At 38.0% G+C, this 25,859-nt stretch overlaps 1 protein-coding gene across 4 annotated transcripts in view; it reads left to right on the forward strand.

The window, feature by feature from the left end:
• MID1 (midline 1) overlaps positions 1-25,859 on the forward strand; it is a 359,879-nt gene that overhangs the window by 196,664 nt on the left and 137,356 nt on the right. The window contains exon 1 of one of the 4 annotated variants that reach the window (XM_079123168.1): positions 1,359-2,179. The exons of the other annotated variants lie outside the window; for them this stretch is intronic. The gene's annotated coding sequence lies outside the window, so the exon portion shown is untranslated. Of the gene's footprint in view, positions 1-1,358; positions 2,180-25,859 lie in introns of those variants that run through there. 4 annotated transcript variants of the gene reach the window in all.

Here is a 25,859-nt window from a genome sequence, read left to right on the forward strand (position 1 = left end):
TGATGGGCAAATGGGTCAAAGGTGAAGAAAAGTGACAGAAACTTTGAAAGGGCACCATCCTTGAAAGAGAAAATTCTAACATACATGTATATAAATCTTTGACGTGATGACAGCATGCACTTCTTAGAAGTTTCTGTTAAATAAATAGATGTGCAGTGGGTTCTAACTCCAGTGGCAGCAGCCCTGGTAGCTTCCTGTGTTCTGGGGCCAGGTTATGCCTAGGGAAGGGATAGGTGCAGTCTCTCTCAAAGTGAATCAGAGTCCTTCAGCAGTGGGATAAAATGGTGTTTCCCAGGCTCCTTGGCAAACCTACCCAGATTCCCTTGGAGAAGGGCCCTGAGGATTTGCATTTTTTTTTTTTTAAAACAGACACCCTAGAAATTTCCTTGCAGTCTCAAGTTCAAGAATTAATCTTTCAAAGAATGATTTTGCTACCCAGGGAATATTTGGTAAAGTCTGGAGGCATTATCCATTGTCCTGACTGTGGAGGTTCTACTGGCACCTAGTGGGCAGAGTTTAGGGATACTGCTAAACATGCCACAGCACACTGAGTGGCCCCACTCAAATTACTGATCTTGGTCTTAGTGAAGGGCTATGATGTAAGTTCATGAAGTGGACTGAGGTCAGCTTGTGCCCTGAGACTGCTCAGGTGGTGGCGGGACTGGGATAGGGTTTGTGAACAGTATGCAGGTTGCGCACAGACAGCAGGATGCCAAATTTTCATAGAACTGGGCCAAGCTCACGCATTGAACCCATGTGGAAGACACTCCTGAAGTCAGTGACTTATTATGTACTAACTTGTCTTTTTCTCTGATACCAAAATATTTAAAGTATTTATTGAATTGTCCTCACAAATTTGTGGTCACTTCTTTGGGAAAGAAGTATTACTTGATCTATACAAAGTAGTATTTGCTCAGCTTGCAGTTTCATGAAATCCAAGAGGCAGATTTTCACTGAAATCATACTAAGAGTTGGCAAGAGTTACTGTTCAAAAGGAGTTAAGAAAGCAAACTTTGGAAATTCCTTTTTAAGTCTGGGTTGAAGTTTCTAGGAAGCCAGTTGGTTCTCCTACCATTCTGCTGAGATGATATTCTAGCTTGTCTCTGTTAGTAAGCTCAGCAAATGAACCTTGCAGGTCAGGCAAACCATAGTGAAGGGTAGATGCACTTATTTTAAAAATTTTCCTAACAAAAATGTCAGTGTTGCTTTTAGCAGCATATGAGCCAGCCATATTAGAGAGATGGAATTAAAGTTTCCTTAATGTTGTTTAGAAAATTCAGTATTTATTGTCCTATCTAGATTTTTATCTGAATTTATGCCTTGGGTCTCATTGATAAATATTCTTGTTCATTTTTTTGTATTTTAAACTATTTGTGTGCACAGCCCCGTTAAGATTTGTTTTTCATAGACTGGATCTTCAGTTTCTATGGAGATGAGGTGGGTAACAACTCCTTCCTTTGAGAGCTTGTTTCAGCTAAAGTGTTGCTCGTAACAATTTGGTTTCCTCCCCAGTGTCTTTGCAGAAGTAGGTATCCAGTGCAAGATACTCTTTAAAAAATACCTTTGGGTACTTAATGTTGAACTTTTCTGGCTGAAATAATTCTGCACCTTCCAAATGTATTGATGCTTCTAGGGAGCTCTTAAAAATGCAAGGATTTAAAGCCCGAAGCTAGTTATGCTTTGAGCAGACGCAGGACTGCGAGATAATAGAAGTCATCCTTTACTTTGGGAGCTCTGGGCACTGTTTCCAGCTGCTTCCAGTCATTTGACTCCTGAAAGCTCCCCTAATCCTTGCGGAGGCAGCCTCGCTGGCTCCCAGGACCACCCCCTGTTCCTGATTGGCGAGGCTCCTCCGCGGCCGGAGCCAGCCGCCTACGACGTCCCTGAGAACTGATTTGAAATAAGAGCCAGGCGGTCCTCGCTTCCCTGCGCCCGACTTTTCATAGGCTGGGAAAGAAAAGGTTGAGAAACTTGACATTGTCTTGGGCAGAGTGCGTGTAGCAACAGATCAAAGAAAAAGAGGACGAAAACGTGCTCTTTGCTGCCTGTGGATTTCACCGAGTTGCTTTTGTCTCGCGGGCTTCTGTTAGCTTTAGTGTCTGCACTAAAGGCTGCGGCGTGCGCTTCCATGCAGCTCGCTCCCTGCCGGATGGGTCATGGAATTCTAAACATGAGGCAGGTAAGGCTGGCGGCTGCGCTGGCGCCGGAGAGGGAGGGCGCAGCGCGGGACTCCTGCGACCTGTTACTCCCAAGAGCTTCAGGAGTTAGCAGATGCCTGTCCGAGGAAAAACGCGGATGCATTTTCCTAAGGCGACCCAAGAAACAGATCACCTGAGGGCCCCCCCCACCCGTTCCTCCACACCCATCCCCACTTTTGCCTTTAATGGTGGTGGATGAAGTCAGGCAGTCATTGTAAAGGACCCAAAGCGGTTTGTAGAATATGTAAATCCATTCCAGTTTATGGCCGCTGAAATGTATTGTGCAGGATGAATCTCGAGCTTTTAGCTTATATCGTGTGCTTTGGTTTAGAATAAAGACGACTGAATATCCTGAAAAAGAATTACAAAGGGCCGCTTATTTTACCTTTCAGTTCTGAGCATTTAGTGTGTTTATGGCTGAGAAGGCGTAACCAGTCTAAATCGAACACACAGCCCTTCCAGAAAAATGCAGATTTGTTTGTACTGTTCTAGCAGTTTGGGAACTGTATTGGTTCTGGACGTGAATAGACAGCCTTTAAAGTAATGAGCAGAGAAAGGGCTTGGGGATTACTTAAACGAGCCTTTGAAAAGAATTCCAAACCAGCAGTTTCTTCCGTCGCTCTGGGGCATGATGATAAAATTCCTTATCAGCCCAGGCAGAGGTTTATAGCTTTACCGTTTAGAAAGGAAAGGAAAGAGTGGATTAGGAAGCCAAGAAGAGGGTGTAATTTACAACTCTATCAAAGTTATGGAAGAATCTTATGTCAATATTTAAATGTCAAGATCAGTACTCATATAAGGAGAAGAGAAAACTGGAAAGCAATACCAGTAGGCTGAAAAGGGCAGAGATTACGGAGGAGTAATATTACTTTGACCAGGGCTGATAAATCTGGGTGGAAAAGTTAGCATCTGTATTGCCACCAGACAAGCTTTTCGCTTTTTTTCCCCAAAGGGGCTAGGTACTTGCCACCCCCATGTCAACTTTGGGGTAAGTGAACCTTCTCCATTGTGGCTGTGGCAAGGCATTGGGAACTTTCCCTTTCTGGCAGCTTGGGGAGGTGAAAGAGATCCTACTGAGTGGTCAGGGGTAGAGACCCTCAGCCTTCTTGTCCCTTTGCTTGCTCTCTGAACAATCATGCTTGGCAAGTTTCAGTGAGTGCAGAAAAGCACATGCAGGGCCGTGTGCTTTCAATGAATTGCATTTGCCTTGCTGGAGACTGGGTGGAGGCTGGTTTTCTTTAAGTTTAACAAACTCACAATCCAGGCTTATTCTTTCAATGTCTAGTACTCAGATGAGTTGGGGAAAAGGAGTGAGAAAGTGAACTGGAAAGGATTAAAGAGGAAAAAGAGGAAAGCAAAAACATTGTTGATTAAGCCTGAACAAAGAAGTCATTTGATCCTGCCTGGAACCACCTGTCTTCTCCTTGGTGGTATCTGAGCTCAATTTCCAGAATCCCTGTGCCCACACAGTTCCTCTGGTATGGTGGCATTCCCTGTGTCTGATGCCCAAGCTTGGGATGTTTTTTTTTTCCCATGAATAGTTGTGGCATTCATATGAGATTGGAAAACAGCCCAGTATTCAAGTTTTAAGGGTGCAAGTACACATGTAGTAATTCCTTATTTACTTAATGAATGGACAGCTTTTTATCCATACACCTTTTTTTTTTTTTTTGCCTGGTGGGTACTTGAAAAGAGGATGGGATGGAGTAAGGAGATAGAAGAAAGGGAGAGGATCTTTGTTCATACAAGAAACCCAGACAGCTCCAGAAAAAGAATGTAGGGGGAACTGAGATGGTAGCATTATTGTGTGGGCCGATCCCAACTTGATTCTAGTTTCATGTGGGGAAAACCTGACTGCCGCATCCTGGCAGGGTGAATCGCACCCACCAGTCCATTTGTCATCCCAGCCCAGCAACCCCAGCTGGATTTGCAGGGTTAACTTTCGAACCGACCCATGTGTCATCAGCTCAGCAATGAAATTCAATCTTTTTGTTGATGAGTGATCTGTCCCTAGGGCTGCACAAATGCTGAACAGTGGTGTGGCAGCCCAGAAGAGACCCCTGCAACTGACTAGCCAGAAATTCAAGGTAGCCAGAAATCGCCAACTGAGGTAGGAAGCTGTTTGGCTAGTTATAAGGTTCAGAGGGGTTTGGCAGAAAAGGAACCCTGTAGGATAGAATTCTTTGAGGGTTGGTAAGGCCACACTGACTTAGGGCAAAAAAGTATAAACCTGACTTGCCTAATTTTAAAGCATGTGCCAACCTTTCTCTACCCTGTAATTGTAAATGGGAAACTTTCCTGAACCTTCCTTGAGAAGGAATTTGCTATGTTCCCAGGCAAAAGGAAAGGCATGGCCACCTGTTCTGGAAGCCCAGCCAAAAACAACAGGTTTGCCTAAGGCATTCCCACAACTGCAAATATTCTCCCCAAGTAGTGAGCTACCTATTGTCCCTACACAGGCAAGGAACAACTACTTCATTCTGAAGCTTGGGGAAAGAATCAGATTTCTCCCAACAAAATTATCTACGAGACCTATTTTGTGCTTTTAGAACCCTGACAACTTTAGAAAAAACTCTTTAGAGAAGTGCAAGATATATTTCTGATCCACTGAAATGAGTCACATAGCTGCTAAATTCTTGCAAGGCTAGGATGCTGCTGGTCCAAGGAAGCTGTGACTCACTTTGATTAGCCCCTTTTGCATTCTTTAGATTGGAATTAAAATGCCCAAGGACATCTGGCTTAATAATGAAAGTCTTCGTATTAATCTTTCCTCGGAGGATTAGAAAGCCCTTTACAAACATGATCTATTTATTCTCTGTCACATCCCCAGGAGAAAATGAAGGGCAATTTGATCCTCATTGAACAAATGGTGAGGCAAAGGCACAGAAAGGTTAAGTATAAAGAGACACAGCAAGTTAGGGGCACATCTGTGGAGAATATTCTCCTACCCAGAAAGATTACCTGTGCAGGCTTGGGATCCGAAAATGCATTCTAGGAGCAGAAACTCTCCTGCAGCATCCTTTTTCTCATCATTCTGTAATCCGCACGTAGTGTACCAAATATTTTGTGTGGTTTCCTTCATTTGAAAGTCAAGCCTTTAAAGTTCAAAAGGCATTTCTGTTCTCATTTGTCCCAACACTGAGATCAGTCCACTTTTATGACACCTAATAGGAAGATACTCTAACCAGAATTTTAAATATGTATCTGAGAAATATTCCCTTTCAACAGATGTTTCAAGTTTCTGCACATGGTTTAGAGAGCTCAATGTCTTCAACGTATGCTAAAATTTTAATTACTTCCCTGATATCTCTTTCAGAAAATGTTATCATTGTAGGACCTGCTGTCAGTTTAAAGACAAACCCTTATTGGTTGTTTTGAAATAATTTTTTCCAGTTGACTTTGCCTTGCTATTTGCTATGACTTGTGCTCATAGATTGCCTGGCGATGGACTGCATGGGCTACAGGCAAATCCCTTAATTGGTAGTTGTATGTTATCCGCAGACATTCCAGCAAGTTTTAAGTCTAAGTGTGTATGTGGATGTCTCCTGGCTTTGATCCCTTGTGTGGTAAATAGACATCCAAGGTAGCTATGGCAACCTGGGCTGTGTGTTGGTGAAGGAGGGGGGGTTTGGTCACTGGACAAAGAGCAATCTGTTTGATTAGAAAAAGATGGGGCCAAATCGGGCTTCTTTTTAACCCACATGATTTGAGGATTCCAGTTCTTCCAAATCATTTGTATGTTTCTTGATAGCCAAAAAGAATTAATGGCTGACCACATTAGAGTATTTTGCAAATGTAATTTAAATTCTTTTTAATCAAGTGGTTGCAGTTTTCCAAAAGCAACTTCTGAAAGGAATGTCCAACATATATCAATGTCATCGATATCCCTGTTGTGCGTAGTGTGGGTGCTCTTATTTTCAGAACTTGATGGGACTTTAAAAGAAAGATGGTATCTGATTGGAGGTGTGCATTTCAGTTATTCACCTGCAGGGGTCAGTCTTGATGTTTCCATGATGGAAGACCAGGCAGTGGGCGCCACTGCAGGGAGCCCCAGGCAGAGCCAGAGAGAATTACTCTGCTTATTTGGAACGATTAGTTAGCAATTCTTTAATGTCATGAGCAGAGCTACTATGAAAACGAGTTCATTTAAAAATATAAAAGCACAGTGATTACAAATACACTGTGATTAAAACAAGGACGATAAAGCCAGGTCAAACAGGAATCTAATCTCCATTTAGATATAGGGCAGTTTATTGGGGAGATTCTGGCCCAGTATCAGCCCCTTTTATTTCTTACCACACTCATCTCAGGAGTTTTATTCTAGAAGATTATTTGCCTGGTTTTACGACCTGGCATATTTTAGAAGTTTCTTTAAACCAAAAGATACAATGTTAGGGGCCCATGTGGTTTCACAAGATTTTCTTTTTCCTCCAGAGGAAAACATTCATGGACACAAGATGAGGATGTTTATTGGCCTCCAGAAAGCTGTGTCAAGGAGTTCAAAAAATTGAAGCAACACACAAACACCCAGAGAGGACTTTCCTAAAAAAAAAAAAAAAAAAAAAAAGCAAACAAAAAACTCTGCTTTGTGCTTTAAAAGAAAGGTTCTGAGTAAAAAAGGCAAGAACAGGGAAGAGGTGTTGATCAATGATAATTATTATAAGGGGATGTCTAAGGTTTCCTATGTAGTCAACGGTTTATGGTGAGTAGAGCATCAAGGCTCTCCTTCATTTCTTATCTCACTCAACATTCACTGAGTACTTACAGAATTCAGATTCAGTAGAGCTGCATAGTGATTATTATGTGCCAGGAGATGTTTGGGCTCCAAACATAATTTCTATATGGTGTGTGCCCTCAAAGAATTTTCAGTCTTATGTACAGTTTATTGTACAGGTGCACAAGGTGAATTATGACATGGGCAAAATGGCTGCATGTTGACATTTGTCAGGGTTGGTTCCACTTGAGAACTGGTGGTATCCAAAACTTTACTGAGCTTAGGAGATTTGACAAATGATTTGTGGTGCTTACTTGATTTTTATCTACATGTCCATTTGTAGAAATTTATGATTTCCTTGTAAAATGAATTAATCATAATTATTAGTGATGCAATCCCCAATATAGAAATGCCTTATGTTCTATTCTATTACATATTGAAAAATTTATTATTTAATTTAAAATTTGATTTAAATTAAAAATGAAAATTAAATTTAACTGATACATAACACATAAAAATTGTACATGTTAATGGGGTACCATGCGATGTTTCAATACATGTGTACTTTGTGTAACCAGGCTAAACATGTCTATCTCCTCAGATATTTGTAACTTTTATTGTGTGGTCCTGGAAACCAAATCCTGGGTCTTGAGCATGCTAGGTAAGTGCTCTACCACTGAGCTACATAGCCAGCCTCATTAATCACTTCTTTATGGTGAAAACATTCAAAATCCTTTTTTTTTCTAGCTTTTGGAAGAGATACAGTACACAGTTTCTATCTATAGTCGCCCCACAGGGGAACAGCACACCAGGGCTTCTTATTCCTATCTAACTGTAACTTATCGATCAGCTTTTTGGTCTTGGGAGAATTCATTGTTTGAAACCAGAATATTTTCTAGTGAGAAATGATGCCATAATTGGGACAATCTAAAAAGGTTTTTATTGGGAAGCTGATGCAGAAGGATCAAAAATCACAAGTTCAAGGCCAGTCTCAGAAACTCAGCGAGACCCTGTCTAAATAAATAAATAGGACTGTGGATGTAACTCAGTGATAATGTACCCCTGAATTCATCCCCCAGTACCCTCTTCCAAAAAAAAAACCTTTTGAAAAATAATTAGTCTGATTAATGTAAGATTTAAGTTCTAAGTTTTGGAGACATGCTGCTTTTTTTTCTGGTTATTCTTTTTATTTTTTTATTTTATTTGTTCTTTGTAGATATACATGAGAGCTGATATTTTATACAGATGAACGCACAGAAGGAGAAATAAAAGAGTTGCCATACCATTGGTAACAGGACAGTTTTGGCAATATTTGAAATAGGAAAAATTTGCACCAGTTTTTACCTTTCTCTCTTCATTCTTATATCTTCTGGCCCCCACAAGGCCTCTCCTTCAGACCTGCCCTAATATACAGTGAATTCATAATTGCTCATTTTTCCACTCTCCCCTTCCCCGCCTGCAAACCACACTCCTGTTTCCTGGAGACAAAGGTCTCCACCACATGTTGGGAGAGAAGCCATATGGAGAGTCAAAGCCATCTTAGCCCTTTAACCCTTAGGATGAATCTTTAATTGGGGAAAATTCAAGCAGGAAAACCTGGAGCTATAAGACATGGTTGCCCTTTCAGGGACAATATTTGGGAACCAGTTCATACGTTCGTCAGAGAGGACTTGCCAGCATGTCTGCCTGTGGGTCAGACCTCTTTGCTTTTTCTTTGTCAGCATCTTGCCAGAACTTCTGGATTCACTGGCATCTTTGTGAGTGACAGCCAGGGAACCATAGGGGGCTGGGTGAGAGGGAATTGGTGGCATCTGTGAATTTGGGCTGTTTGCAAGTACACTCTGTATGCTGAGCTCTATCGATTTAAATTAGAATAAATGGCAGGAAATAGCTGTAGCATCCTCTTATCCACATCAGCAGTTGATGATGTATATATTTCCCCTTAACCATTTGTTTGCCTATCTTGGGATTGAGTTACTGGAGATGAATTGCATCTTAATTACCTTTGAATCCCCATACCCAATCACAGTACCTGGAGTACAATAAGAATCATTAAATGTTTTAGAGGCACATGATGGGTAAATCTTAGTAGGAAAGGGAATACTCTCCAAGATCAAACTATGAAGAAGGAAGGGCTTTAGAAAAGTTGAGGGGACAGCAAGGACTATCAATATCAGAGAAAAGAATAATGTGATCTGTTAACCATTTGGATTATGTTCTGGGGGAGGACTCAAACCAGAACAGGGCTTATCATCTGCTTCATATGCCTGCAGAAATGATTATGATAGGAGACTTGCCTTCCAATGGCTCCAAGCTTAACAGCCAAGATGAAATCTACTGCTTGCTCCTATTGAGCACAATCTGGTATTTTAGGCCTTCAGCCCATGAGCAGTTGGCTTATTTTGCCAGGTGAGTGGTGTGCCCGAGGTCACTTAGCAACCAAGGGATTGTTTCTGGAAGACCAAAGTCTTCACTCCATGCAGATGGCAGCCACATTTTCTATAGTGAAATTCAAGACATGTGCTGGACAAAGCATTTGCACTGCTTTCTGGGTGTGACAGACTGTCTTAAGAGTTATGGTGAAAGTGATGAAATAGAAATTTCAGAGATCTTATGGTTTTGGGAGACAATAGGGCTAATATATTTTCAAAGGGTACATGCAGTAGACTACTTATATGTCATATGTCAAGTTTTAAAGTGTCGCTTTGTTCATATGTATTTTGAAGCCATCTTCCTCAAACAGGAGGAAGGGGATTATTTGTAGACAAATGGAAATCATTGAATGTCCAGATGAGTTAGCAATAGCCAGATGAATGGCTAGGTAAAGCAATGTATAGATAGAAAACACCACCAAATAATAGAAATTTACATGTTTACATGAAATCGAATCTCCTATAGGAAGTGCATTAGGAATTCAGGCAAAATTACTAGTTAAAAGTTTAACATTTGTAGGTTGACATTTAGCACAAGGAACACTTTACCCCTCATAAGGAAGCAAGATTATAAGTGAGTTTATACCTAGTACTTAAGGCTTAGACTCCCCATCACATTTCCTTTTTGTGACCATATCACATATGTTCTAGTAAAGTATGATTTGGAAATTTTCAGGTAATAATCTATAATTTAATATGTTAATAGATTCTAAGATAATTGAATTTCTTTTCAGTACTGGGGCTTGAACTCAGGGACTTACACGTTAGGCAAGCTACATGCCACTTCTTTTTATTTTATTTTGAGACATGGTCTCACTAAGTTGCTCAGATTGGCCTTGAACTCGTGATCCTTCTGCCTCAACCTCCGTAGTAGCTGGAATTACAAGTGACACTGCTGTGCTGGTTTGGGTTGATGGTTTCTAATAAGTGAAGAACTGAATCACCCTTATTACCTTTAGAAGATACTATCTGAAAAAATCCAAGTAGTCAAATAGTCTTATATTTGGGTTTTATGCTACTTTTGTGTATATATTCTCTGCCCTGATTTTGGATAAGTATGAAAATGTTTGACAGTAAAAATTGGGAGGATTATTTTTATCCAGAAGAAAAGTTTAGGGTACAAGATAAATCAGTTTTTACTAGCACAGTCAGCTGTGCTTTGGGGAAATAGTGCAGGAAAGGGAAATCAGACAAATAGAAGGTAGAAAAAAGTGAGTTCTTTTGGTCAATAAATAATGGGAAAAGTGGAAGAGAAAAATTTGCTATTTGGTGTGTGATTTAGTTGAGATTCTTTTCAGTGGTCAATGCTTAAAATGAATTTCTAAGGAAATTGTTACTGCCCTTTATGTGGCTCTGAGTGAATGAAGGAAAAAAATCATAATAATTAATTGAGAGGGGTGTGATTTTCTGAGTAGATAGCAGACTATTAAACACGATAGTAGGCTATTAATGAATATTTATTGCTTAATGCTTCTTAGTCTGAAGGTGACACTTTCTGAATATTTCTCCCCTTTCTAACATTTCAGCTGTCAGAATTGAATAGTTCACATGTAAACTACATTGTTTTGGTTTAACTAACAAAGAGTGATAAGACATGAATTATTTGTGACAGCCCCGAACATTGATAACAGAAGACATTAATGCCTGCAGACACAGCCTACATGGTAAAAATCTGGAAGCAAAAATGCTTATTATGTTAGGCCAACGTGCTTTGACCTAGTTTTGCTTTTCTGCTTGGAAATTATGTCAGTATTAGTTACATCATCCCTGCGGATGAGCAATTTCACATTCTTGTTTATTTCAGTGTCATATTATTAGTTTTGTATATCCAGTGCTGACCTTGGAGGAGCCAAACTAATCCTCATTGACTTGCATTTTTCTTTTGAAATAAGACTTCTGCATGATAAAGAGAGAGGATTTTATGTATTAACAAAACAATCTAAGATGTGTCTTCAAAGGCATTAGTTTCTCCTTGATCAGGAGCCACTGCCCTCTTGAAGGCTCCAAGAGGCCATCCAATTTTCTGCTGTTCAGAATGAGGCTTCCTTTCTTTGTCTTATGGGTATGGAATAGATTACTGTGCTTACGACTGCCTGAGTTGAATGACGAAAAAAATAAAACAATGAGATTGAGGGGACATTTCCCAGCACCGCACCCTTAAATTTGCCCTTTTGCTTTGTGTTTCTGCTTTGCTTGTTAACATATTTTTCCTATTTAACATTTTTACTGAATACTTTTCAAAATGAATTGTTTCCTCAGTTGATCTTGAACATATTTTTTCCTGCCATTTAATACTTTATATCACTAGGGGAAAGAACCATTTAATTCTTTCATACATTTATGAATTCTAATCTTCAAAGAGTGTGAGTTCTTCTAGTGATCAACTTACACCAAATTTACAAGTATAATTTGCTACCAAAAGATCTTGAATTTTTTTGGTACACATGTTTTGGCATTGCTTATTAACAAATCTAATCAGGCAAAAGCCCTCAAGAATATGTATTTGTGGTTCCTCTGCAAAAATCTACCATTTGCTTTTGTTTTCTAATTAAGACTTTGAAGGTTAAAAATTCCTTTGTTGTTGGCTCCTTTGCAAATCCTCTGTCTGAATACGGAATACATAAGTGTCCCCTTCAAAGCACAATCAGACCCACTAAATTTTAGCCAGGTAAATTGCTGATTGGCTTTGGATAATTTAAAGAAACAGTATGAAAGTAATCTGGATCAGCACAAGTCCTGATTGTGTGATCTCAGGGGACTCCAAACGTTGCTTGAAGTTGCAATTCAGAGTATTGTATTCCATGTCTGATCTTTATGCTAATTTCAATACTATATGCTTTAGAAAAACTTCTTTATAGAATTTCTTGAATCCCTAATTGGTACATAAATATTGTCACTACTGACCTGCCAGAAGCTGTGAAATATTGAATACTATGTGTCTCCTGATGACATTCATTTCCACAGCAGTTTTTCTGCTTGGTGATGGCAAATGCAAATATATTTCCCTCATCTTACTTAAATATCCACCTTCTGTACATGCTTTTTTTTTTTTTTTTTTTGGTACCAGAGGTTGAACTCAGGGGCACTAGACCATTGAGCCACATCCCCAGTCCTATTTTATATTTTATTTAGAGATAGGGTCTCACTGAGTTGCTTAGTGCCTCACTTTGCTGAGGCTGGCTTTGAAATGGAGATCCTCCTGCCTCAGCCTCTGGAGCTGCTGGGATTCCAGGCATGCACCATTGAGCCCGGCTGTATATGTTATTTTGCACCCTAATTTTTTCCTACTTCTGATATAACCTGGAGATCTTTTCATAATAGTGTGGACCCAGGTGGTGTCCAGTCTTTAGACATTAAAAAAATGAGCATCAAGAAGCCTCATATTCATCACTGTGTTCAGGGCAAGCATGTCTGTTTTATGTATCCTGGAAGTGGAATGCTGAGCCAAAGGGTGAATAGGGTTTCCGATTTTGATCATAGGTAAAATTGTCTAATCAGTATGTATGAGAATGCTTCTCTAGAATCTCACCAATGGAGTATAAGGGCCATCTTGTACACCTTTACTCTCAGATACTTGAAAGAAGATATTCCTGTGTACTTTTACAATTCTGTTCGGAGGATGTTGTGCATCTTTGCATGCTGGAAAGGGTCATTGTGTTTATTGCGCAATGTCCATTGTTTAGGGTTTTTCTTGATAATCATTTCTTAGCCTAACTTTATAATCATTCACCAGACATGTGTGTGTGTGTGTGTGTGTGTGTGTGTTTGACTTTTCACAAGTAAGTCTTGTAGTATTGTAGGTTACATGAATGGAAGTTAAGGTAGTTCACAGCCAATATTCGAGAGACTTGATTTCTAGTCCTTTCTTTCTATTCTGTGATCTCCTTCCTTCATTCTCTAACCAACAAAAGTTAAGGGGTTCAACTTTATAAAGTACATATAACCTCCAAAGTGTTGAAAACTTGCTTTTGGGGGGGTCTAATTTCAAGAGGTGTTTATGTTGTTAGTACTCAATTTGTTGAAATTGTGGTCATTTTTTAAGGAAGTGAGAAGTTCCACTTTAATTACTGTTCTTCAAGAAATGTAGAGTCTTTAAGTCAAAAAGTCTCTACTTTTTCTCTCAGATACCATGTATCAGGCTGCATGATTTAAAAGTGATTTTAATATTTTTGCACAATGGGATCATTCTGTTTCAACTTTCTTATAGACTAGGACTTCATGATCAAGGCCAACTAAAGAACATTTACATGGCTCTGAGTTTTCAGTGTGCATTTATTCTTTTAATAAATAAAATCATTTAGTGCTTAGAAATATTCACAATTACTTATCATTTTATGGTTATGATCCAAGTATTTAATCTGTGTGATTGTAGTTACCTCCTGTAAAATGGGAATAATAAGCATGGCTCCTATATCATAGGGTTGTCATGAAGATTGAGTTAGTATTTGTCTTTCTTAGACTAGCCCCTGTAAATATGTATTTAAGTGTGTGTTAAATAAGTTTTAGAGTGATAGTTGTCAAGAGTTATGAAGGGTCTGAGACTTCATTATACTTCTCCAGTAACAACTTTTCCTGCCATTGTTTCTGGATGTTTGCAGAGGCATATCTGGGATGGCGTATTCTGGTCTCTTACAAGGGCAACGTAGAGCAGCTGGGATGGAAGCTGTACAGGTGGTGGGTTTGCCTCACAGGAATGAAATCCAGAACTGAGGGAACTTGCATCATTTGTAATAGGGAGTAACCATGCCTGCCTGTTGGACTGCAGGGACACACCATCTCCATTTTCCAAGACTACTCAGTATACAAAAGTCCTTGAAATGGTAATTTGGAACAAAAGCAGCCAGTGCCTCTGTTCATACAATGTACAGGAATGCAAGGGATTCGGAGAGGATTTTTTTTCCCAATAGTAGTTGAATGAAGTGTCTTTGACCTTTGATCCTTAAAGCTTCAAAAGCTGCATAGGTTCTTGGGGCAATAGGGAAAGATTGTTACCCAGACACAAGAAAAGGGAAGAGATGCGGTAGCAAAAGCCACCCTCTAGTTCTCTGCCATTCCAATAAGAATAGCTCATTTCTGCTCTTCCAAAATCTTGGGCTTCTGGATTAGATTTCATTTGAACAAAGACATCTTTCTTTCTTTTCCCCTTGCAGTTCTGGGTACTGAATCCAGGGCTTCACACTTTTAAGTACCGGCTATTGAATCCAGGAACTTTCTATCACTGAGCTACATCCCCAATCCTTTGTTTTTTTTTTTCCCTTTGATACCGGGAATTGAACCCAAGGACTTTTAACCACTGAGCCACATCACCAGCCCTTTTTAAAAAAATTGACACAGGTTCTTGCTAAGTTGCTTTGCGTCTCACTTAGTTGCTGAAGCTGGCTTTGAACTTGTGATCTTCCTGTCTCAGCTCCCAAGTTGCTGGGATTACATGCATGCCCTACTGCATCTGGCCCTTTTTATTTTTTATTTGAGGCAGGGTCTTGCTAAGTTGCCCAGTCTGGCCCTGAGCTTGCCATATTCCTACCTCAGCCTCCCAAGTCACTGAATTACATCTTTTTTTTTTTAAAAAAAAAAAGGAAAAGATAAAAATACGATGCCAGATTTAGTACAATGGTGCTTCATGTTATAATAATGGTGAAATGACTATTTTACAAGAAAATTGCTCCTGGCAGTATATTTACAAGCTTTAGAGACCAGTAGGGTTGAAGGAAATTTTCCTTTTACCCTTTGAAGGTTTAACATTTGATTCTATGAAATAAACTGACAGATTAAAGAGACAGATTAACAGGAGAAAAGGTATACAAATTTGTGATGTGTGCACAGGAGCCTCACAAAATATGAGACTTAAAGAAGGGCTAAGTAGTTCAAGCTGAAATAGATTTATTTATTTACTTATTTATTTGTTATTTTGGTAATGGGGACTGAACCCATGGGGGCTTTACCACTGAGCTACATCCCAAGTATATTTTTATTCTTTATGTTGAGATAGGGTCTTGCTAAGTTGATTAGGTCTCCCAGGTGGCTGGGATAACAGACATTCAACATTGTGCCCTATTTGAATAGTATTTTGAATTACAGAAAGGAATAGGTGCTTAGAGCTTCTGAGGGGAGGTGGAGACAGCTGGAGAGAGGGAGGGGAGGAAATGCATGGAGAACAAAGACTGTCTTATTAATTCACATAAAGTGTCTCTGGTAACAGTGGAAATTCAGAGAACACCCCATACAGACAGACACACACCCTGCAAGAGGGAAAGGGAGTGACACAGAGGGCAGGAGAAGATCCAAGAGACCTTGGTTCCAATTCTGCTTCTTAAGTTTAAGGTATTCATGGCAGAGTGCTGTAATTGGGGTATGCCAATGAATCCATAATGCCCTAATGGGTCATCTCTTAGCTTTTTGGTCTTGAGTTGATTCCTTAAACCTTTCAAGTTTCTATACTTTCAAAACTGAAACAACTCACAGGGCTTATGTAGTTGCTAAATGATTACATGTTTAAAAATGACATAAATCACTTAATAGACTTATTGGTTACATATCAGGCAATTCATAAATGTTAAGTTGCCTTCATGTTTTCTGGAGATAAACTTAAAAGGGTTCAGAGAATTTGGAGTTTTATAGACGTTCCTATCTTACACATAACACATACAGAGACATGTATATATACATGAATGTATACACAATAGGATAATATATTGAATGGTTGTAGTGATCCAAAATTATTTCTTTAGCCATATGTATACATGTGTGTATGTGTATTTATGTGTGTAAATGCACATGTGCATATATGTATGTAAAGGGAGATAATTGTAATTTGTTGCTGAAAATATACCCTTACAATACAAATGTTCCTCATATGCTAAAACACCAAATGTCATTATTGGACCTGGTCACTTAATCCTTAATGTTCATGTTATAATCCAAGAAACCATTGTTTCTTCATTTAGTTTCTTCTTTGTAATAGTTAAAATGTTTATAATATTACATATTTTATATTTAAAACTATACTCAAATGAAATTGCATTTATATTCATGTTTATATATTTGTATCTTTAAAAAGTAATAAGCAGGGCTGGAGATATAGCTCAGTTGGTAGAGTGCTTTCCTTGCAAGCACAAGACCCTGGATTCAATCCCGAGCACCGCAAAAAAAAAAAAAAAAAAAAGTAATAAGCAAACAGCAGTAACAACAGAAGGTAGAATTTAAAAAGAGTGCATTTTAGAAGGCATGTTGCCAGGGATTGCCACCATTAAGCATTAAGAATGTAACACTAACCAGTACTACAACTATGAATGAAACCATTTGGTGTTCTTGTTTCCCAGGTCTCTGCTGGTTACGAAAACAGTTTTAAATTTTTTTTCTACCAGGGATTGAACCCAAGGGTCAAGGGTGCCTAACTGCTGAGTCACATTTGTAGCCCTTTCTATTTTTTAAAATTTTAAGATAGGGTCTCACTATGTTGCTTATAGTCTCACTAAGTTGCTGAGGTTGGCTTCACACCTGCAATTCCCCTGCCTCAGCCTCCTGAGCCTCAGGGATTACAGATGTTCGCCACCACGCTCAGCTACTTTTCATTATTATTTTTTTATTTTGAAGTAATTACACATCATTAGGAAGCTGCACAAAAGAAAAATGTAAGGGACAGTCTCTGGCAACAAGAAATTTGTTTTCTATCTGTATAATTTTGGCAGGGAGTGGTTCTGGGGATCAAAGACAGCCTTCTGCATTCTAAGTACATACTCTATCACTGACCTACACCTGCAGCCCTCCATCTCTATAATTTTATTGTTTCAAGAATATTATGTAAATGAGATTGATATTTATTTCACTCAGTACAGTTCTCTGAAGGTTCACCCAAGTCGTTGCCTGTATCAGTCTTGCTTTTTCCTTTTTATTGCTGATTAGAATTTCATGGTATGGATATACCACAGTTTAACCATTCACCTTGTTGAAGGACATTTGGGTTGCTGTTGCTTCCATTTGGGAACTATTACAAATAAAACTTCTATGAGCATTTGTGTCTAAGATTTTGTGTAACCACAAGTTTCTATTTCTCTGGGATAAATGCCCAGGAGTGCAGTTTCTGAGTCTTGTGGTAAGTGCATATTTGGTTTTGTAACAAACTGCCAAACTGGATTCCACAGTGGCTGAACCATTTTACATTCTCACCAGTAATGAATCAGTGATCCGATTTCTCTACATCCTCCCTGGCATTTGGTGGTGTCCCTATTTTTACTTTAGCTATTCTGATAATATGTAGTGATATTGCATTTGTATTGGATATTAAAAGGTAAAGAAGATACTTAATAATCCAGTGTAGGTGTGTTCAATATCTTCCAGGTAAAACTCCCACATCCAAATGAATCTGTCTTGGTGCACGACTGAATTACAAAATACTTGGAATTGTTGGGTCTTTGGTTGAACCCTGGCTGGCTGTTACAGTGAGAGCAAAATAGAACTATGTTGTACAAGATATATTTAAAAATTAGATTGGCTTTCAATTATATTTGAACAATCAGAGAATTGATACTTGCTCAATATATGCCAGATCCTCACTCACACATACACACTCACTTTGGGGAATAGTAGGTACATTTAGTAAAAATTGCCAAGACACTATAAATTTTTCTTTCCTTCAACATATCCCTCTGCCTTTACATTTGCATAATTAAATGGGAACATTATCTATCTCCATTGTCAATATCGATGTAGATGCATGGATATACAAACAGACATTTGTGGGGTCTTGGGGCATAAATCTCAAATGTTTTCCAACATCTAGTCTAGATTCCTCCAAGTGAGGGTTGCTCAACTTCAAGCACTATTGACATCGGTGTTCAACAGTTCTTTGTGGGGGCTGTTCTGTACATTGTAGGATATTTAGCAGCATCCCTGGTCTCAACCCACTAGATGCCAGTAGTCCTCTCCCCACCAAAGTATGACAATCAAAAATATCCCAAGACATTGCCAAATGTCTATTGGAGGCCAAAGTAAACCAAATCACTGGTCTAGGTAGAAAAGGAGGAGATTCAATTGAGTACTTGGGGTATCTGAAACTTGAGAATCTCCTTGCCACCAGGAGGTAGGTTTTGGGTGCCTGTCTGGCTACTTCTGATAAGTGTTAGGTTATTGAATTTTTTTTAAAGATTTGCGCATTATAATTGCATATTAGTGGTTAAAGGAGAAATATATCATCCCTTGTTTGTATTTAATGCCTTAAAATATAGATTGAACACACTTAATTAAAAAACAAAACTTCATGCAAGCATGATTTTGTTTTACTTTGTATTGATATGTTATTGCTTTATATTGGATATTATGATTATTTTTAAAAATATAAGATGTAATGGACAATAAAATAGGGTATCTCCAGCTATCCCACTCCTGGGAATTTATCCTAAAGAATTAAAATCAGGGCTGGGGAGATAGCTCAGCTGGTAGAGTGCTTGCCTCACAAGCACAAGACCCTGAGTTCGATCCCCAGTACTGCAAAAAAAAAAAAAAAAAAGAATTAAAATCATACTGTGGTAATATGTGCATACCTATGTATGCACCATGTATGTATGGAACCAGCCTGTGTCCATCAATGGATGAATGGATAAAGAAAATGTGGTATATATACACAATGGTGTTATATTCAGCTACAAAGAAAAATGAAATCATGACATTTGCAGGAAAATAGATGGAACCTGAGAACATTTTGTTAAGCTAAATAATAACTCAGAAGGTCAAGGGTCATATGTTTTCTCTCATGTGGAAGCTAGAGAGGAAAAAGGAAAAGAAAGATAGGGGAGGTGGCATGAAAATTGAAGGGAAATCAGTAGAGTAGAGAATAGGGATTGGGGAGGGAGGAGGACAGGGAAAGGGGAAATAATATGGAATGGTATTGGATAAGTTATATTGTTACATTGTGTGTATGTATGAATATGTAAAAACAAATCATACCATTATGTGCAACTCTAATGTACCAGTAAAAAAATGGGAAATACAAAAGTAAAATAGGGTGTATCTATATATAGATAGGGAAATTGGCACAATTCCTAGATCTTCTGATTTAATGTGTTTAATCTTTGAATTCTCTAGTAGGTTTTAAAAGAGTTGTATGAACCCCAAAACAGGCAAGAGAAAACACAGTAGTGTTGTAAAATTTAAATTATGCTTATGGTAATAATAATTATATATATGCCATAGGAAAAAAACTGTATTTTTACTTTTAATAAACTAGCATGTTTTATATTTGATATATGATATAAACATATTTTCCTATCTTAGAATTAATGTAGGTTGAAAATACTTAATGCTTAAAGTACTGTAAGTAGCGTTTTATTTTGTAACACAAAGTACATGCTTTGCCACTGAGTCATCCCCCCTCAATTGTAATTTTGAATACCATTTTTCTTTTTTATCCTTCCCTCATTTTATGAATAAAGAATCTAAGTTGTTACATACAGTGTGCCCAGCTTCAGTCAGCAGTTATCACTAATGCACTGGAATGTGGCCCTTCCTAAAAAATATACCATGGAGTTGTAATATGAATTCCCAAGGAATGCCAAACCCATCCAGAATGAAGTATTCCTTTCTCAAAAAGAGATTTAAAAACTGCCTGCAAAAAAAAAAAAAAATGCCTGCAAGTACCACTGTTTCAAAACTCAAGCAATAGTGCCATATGGCAAAGCCTCTTAGAAGTATATGAATTTAATAAGAAAATTACCAAGAAAAAAATACACTGAAATACAGACTGACCCCCAGAAATAATAGAAGACATTTGTAAATGTGTTAGTTTGATAGCATAACAAATAATACTCAAAGATATTTTGAAAATGCTTGATTCCATGTAAAAATATCCAAAGGGATTTGTAGACTATGTTGATAGAAGACTTTGGAGGAAGAAACATTATATTCTTAAGAGTCAAGAAAATGATCCTCTTTTATTGGATTGTGTACAGGAATTTTTACTTCTTAAATGAGAATACAAATTACTTGGCATAGACTAAAATTACCATTCTTGGAGGAAATGGTACAAGTTTTCTTCATATAATTTATATTCCTCCAGACAGTCTCTGAAGTTATAACATTATAAGTTCATTCATCCTTCCTGCGACTTCATTTAAAGTCTATGTTCTGATAACATGGTGCACAATTCCCTTTCCTACCAAGCCCGTGTGTTTCCTACAGAGTAAGGGGTTTGTTCATTTTTAGAGTTCTATAGCAGAAGATTGATAGAATGGCAAATAACTTACCTCTGTTTTCCAATATTGCCTGACAGTCTTTAGTTTAAAGGGACAATGTCATTCATAGGATTAACCCAATAATGTCACTTTGATCCTCAGCTGTGTTCATCTTTGCCTTTCTTTTTTTCATTTCTTGCATAGGATTGGTTCCAGGACCCCTGCAGATACCCAAAACCACAGATACTCAGGTTCTTTCTATAAGATGGTGTAGTTCTTGCATATAATCTATATATAGCCTCTGGTGTACTGTAAAATCATCACTAGATTACTACTAAGTAAATGCTGTGTTCAGAAAATAATCACAAGAAAATAGTTGTGTATGTTCAAAGCAATTTTTTTCTCAAATATTTTTCAGTCCACCATTTGATATGGAACCCATAGATACAGAAGGCCAACTGTAATAAAGTGACCTTTTAGGGTTACAATATAGTCTCACAAATTGGAGTTGATTTGCTAAGGGTATAACAGCAACTGAGCATTATCTCCTGAAGAGGCTGCAACTCAGGTTGACAGGCAGATTAACAAGTCTAAAATGTCAGCTGAGAAAAGATAAAAAGACTCCAGTTTTTTGGTAGTTTTGTCCCACATCTCATTCTTTGAAACCTGTACAGTGAATGTTGTGAATATGCCTTATCTGTTGAATGGGTGCATTACTGAATTAATGGAAAGTAAAATTTAAAAATGTTCCATATTGATTATTTGGGATAAAATGTCATCTCTGTGTATTGGAACATCATAATTGAAGCAGCAGATATTTTCAAGTACTCTAGCCAGTACTAAATCTAATCAGGGTTCTTCAGGTTGTAACATGATAAAGAGTGTATTCAATATAAGAAAAATAAAATAAAAATGTATATAGCAGAGGCTAGCCACTCATTTTTTTCTGATAACAAAGCATTTTCAAAGTTCTCCAAGTCGTACAATAGTTTTGAGATTTTAAACTTTGAACCAAGGGTAGAAAATGTAATTTCTGATTGGTTCTACCTTAAGATAATGAAGTCCTACCAGATTTTAAATCATTGTATTCTTTATAATTAATGTCCGGATATGTTCTTCCCTATAGTTCATGATTTTCTTGTTAAAAAGAAAATCCTCATTTTTTTAATTTCAAGTTTTCTTATGCAGCTCTTGGCTAATGATCAAGTTTGGGCACATAATACATTTTAAGAATCTATATTTAAAGAATAATTAGCTGTGATTCATATATGTATATATGTTTTAATTCCACAAATACTACTTTTGGCTTTTGACCTACCTGTCTTTTTTCTTTTTTAAATATGATATCAAATATCTGGACAGGTTAAAAATCTCTAACACTAGGGGAAGAGAATGGGAAGCTACCAGGGAATGAGACAATGTAATTGATCAAATTATGTGATGTGCATATATGAATCTGGCATAATGAATCCCACTATTAGGTATAATTATAATGCACCAATAAACAATCTCCAATATTTACCTATATATGCTAACTAAAGCTTTCCTTTTCATTTGCTAAGTTCTGCATAAATGCTTTAAAATGTATGTTATTGTTGACATTAAGACATCATCTTTCTCTCTTAAAAAGTGCATCAATCTTTGGGGTTGAATCATCACAGTAGCTTTAAACCCAGAATTTCTCCAAACTGGTTCCTTGCTATCACCTTTGCCACAAAGTCTATCTCTACATCACTGACAGTTAAAAGGTCTTTGGCTTATTGCTTGGAACCTTGTCATGTTTGAATTCCTACCACAGCACCACTAACCCCTTTTTAATGACCCCCAGGAAGACTAGAAAACAAGGGATTCTCAGGAGAACCATTCCAAAGGAGTGGCAAAGTTTTTTGTTACATTAAATCTGTATTTGCTTCCCCATTGCTTTTACCCGTGTTTGGCACTCCTTACCAACAAAGAACACGTGTAGTTACTCTGGTCTCTGACAGCCCTTCAAAGACAAAGCTAATGTGGCCTTCTCAGGGCATTTTTCCAGGTTAAATATGCCCAGATGTGTTTGATTTTGACTCTATCCTTCAGGATCAAGCAATGTTAGAAACTAAAGTGTCAAACACTTAAAAGATTCGTCCACAAGGGAGACAGACTCACCTGATTGGTGGAATGAGATACCATTCAGTTTCTAATGCCCAGTGACCTCAAAGGCACTATTTTAAGCTCTATGCCTGGATTATAGAGAATTTGCTTAGCTTACTTTTGTAATGGAAATTCTGAGACTTTGCTTGTGAGCAAGCAATAACATGATGGCAATCATCTTGATACTAAGAAAAAATGAATGGACAAGGTTTAATTATTTTTCTTTTCTTGCCTAATACTCCATGGATATTGCAATATCTTAGTGGCATGTGTTATAGGACTCAAAATTTTTATCAAGCAGTTCTAGAGTGAAAGAGAAGAAATATATGGACTGTTAAGTAAGAAAAGAAGAGGAAGAGGAATAAAGAGTTTTACTCAGGTATTTGGAAAGTTGAAGGCAACTCGAATTTGGTACGGTAATGGGGATTGAACCCAGGGACTCCTGCCACTGAGCTATACCCCCAGCCCTTTTTATTTAATTAAATTAATTAATTAATTAATTTATTTATTTTAGGTACTGGGGATTGAATTCAGGGGCATTCTACCACTGAGCCACACCCCAGCCCTATTTTGTATTTTATTTAGAGACAGGATCTCAGTGAGTTGCTTAGTGCTTAGCTTTTGCTGAGACTGGCTTTGAACTGTCCATCCTCCTGTCTCAGTCTCTGGAGCCACTGGGATTACAGGCATGCACCACTGCACCCAGGTTTTTTTTTTTTTTTTTTTTTTTTTTTTTTTGACAAATGTCTCTAAGTTGCCCAGGCTCGCCTTGAACTTGTGTTCTTCTTGCCTCAGCCTCCCCAGTTGCTAGAATTATAGGAATGAGCCACTGTGCCTGGCTTATTTTGAACATCTCAAGAAATTACAACACTTCATATAGAAGACTAAAACTGGAAAATATATCCGGTGTTTTGACAGTATAGTAGAATGTTTGACAGATCAAGCCAGTATCTAATAAAAAAGAAGTTTGTGAAGAACTTAGATCTGAAATTCTGAGGCATATCCCCACCTTGTGCCATACCTGGCATAGGCATTTATTGGGTAAATGATAGAATGAATATATGGTAGCAGAGTGATTCCCCTGAGGGCATGGCCCAGACTTGTGGGCATCCCTCTGGACTGTAAGGAAAGTGTGTGGGCTTTTTTCAGCATTTAGGAAAACAAAGAATATTGTCCAATCAATTACCTTTTCATTGATGGTTTCATCAGTTACTTACTCCTAAACCTGGGGATTTGTGAAGTTAAAAGTTAATTGGTTTTTAAAAATATTATCCTAAGTGAGAAAAGCCAGTCACAAAGGGCCACATAATATATGATCCATTTATATGAAATGTCCAGAAGAGGCAAATCCATAGAGACAGAAAGATTAGTGGTTGCCGGGGGCTGGGGTGAGAAGAGAATGGGGAGTGACTGCTAATGGGGTGATGAAAATGTTCTGGAATTAGATGGTGGTGATTGCTGCCTGACTCTATGAATAAACTAAAACCATTGAATTGTACACTGGAAATGGGTGTGATGTGTGAATTATATTTCAATAAAACTTTTTATTTTTATTTTTTGGTACTAGGGGGATTGAACCCAGGGCTTTTATCCACTACATCACCAGACCCTTTAATTTTTTTTTTTTAATTTTGAGACAAGGTCTCACTAAGCTGTAGAAGCTGGCCTCAAACTTGGGATCCCCTACCTCAGCCTCTGGAGTCACCGGGATTATCATATGCCACTATGCTCTGGTAAAGCTGGTTTTAAAAATGATAAACACCCAGCCTTTTTTTTTTTTTTAAGAAAAAGGAAGAACTGGAGCTTGGTGATTAAAAAGTCAAGAATCGCTTACTTAATTGTTACAATTTTTATTCCAAATTAAAACATTTCTATTTCATTCTCTAAGAGTAACAAGCAGAATATTGTCACAACTATTTCTAATAGTAAAAGTGTGTGTGTGTGTGTGTGTGTGTGTGTGTGTGTGTGTGTGTGACAGAGAGATTGAGATTTAGCCAGGCATGATGGCACACAACTGTAATCCCAGCAATTTGGGAGACTGAGGCAAGAGGAAAGTTCGAGGCCAGTCTCAACAACTTAGCAAGTGAGACCCTTTCAAAATAAAGGGAAAAAAGAAAGAAAGGGCTGGGGATGTACCTCAGTAGTAAAATGCCCCGGGTTCAATCCTCAGAGAGAGAGAAAGAAAGGGAGAGAGAGAGGGGAAGGCCATATGACTTAAGCTGGAGGTCAGCACCCTTGTTTGCAACAGGCCAGATAATAAATATTTTGGGCTTTTTAATCTGACAAACTTCTCAGCACAGTCATAAACCATACAAGCAATCAGAGGCAAATGTGCTAAAAAATACTTCATTTATGGGGCATGGAAGTTTGAATTTCATATTATTTTTGCAAATCACAAAGTAGTATTATTTTTAACTGCTTAAGAGTATAAGAACCATTCTAAATTGTGGCACACACCAGAACAGGCAGAGGATTGGAGCTGACTTGCAGGCTGCCTGTATGCCACAGTTTGCAGATTCCCACTCCAGCAATGACTTAGAAAGGGACTCTACTAATCAGCACATTGACGTGCATCATGTTAAATTCCTTAAGCCAGGGTGCAACTGAAAGCAGTAATGCTACATTATGTTTAAGTGTTGAACTCTCCAGAGGCCAAATTATAGCAATTTTTTTAGCAAATTCTGAAAAAATCAGCTAATAGGAACTTCTAAGAGGAGCATTCAGAGTATTATAATGGTATCATTTATGGTTTTAAGATCTTTAGGTCACGGAAGCTATGAATAGCTTGAACTTTGTCCATTAAGAAGTGTGCCAAGGTTGTGCATGTTCAAGCCATGGGAATTTTTCAATGCCCCTGGCTTGTGAATTTTAACAACAAAGTTATTCATTAAGTCCACGTTAAAAACAATCTATCAACAATACTTCTTTATACTTTATCTGCATTTGATAGAGTTCCAGAAAGATGATCTTTAATTTGATTAATGAGTGCATCCATTGCTGTTTTAATAACAAGTAATTTGCAAAAAGAGAAAAGATCTTCAAGCAAGCAAATCTCTTAACATTTGGAAGTAAAAATCTGTAATGTTCAGACTCAGAAGGCACAGTCAGTGTAAGATGGTCCTCAAAGGACACAGCCACTAGGACACTGGATATTATGCCTCCTGCATAATAAGCCAGTAAAACAAAAGGAAGAAAATGGTTTTCCCTTTTATATTATAGC

The sequence above is a fragment of the Sciurus vulgaris genome (assembly GCF_902686455.1).
Source record: "Sciurus vulgaris genome assembly, chromosome: X".
In the NCBI taxonomy this organism is placed as follows: Eukaryota; Metazoa; Chordata; class Mammalia; order Rodentia; family Sciuridae; genus Sciurus; species Sciurus vulgaris.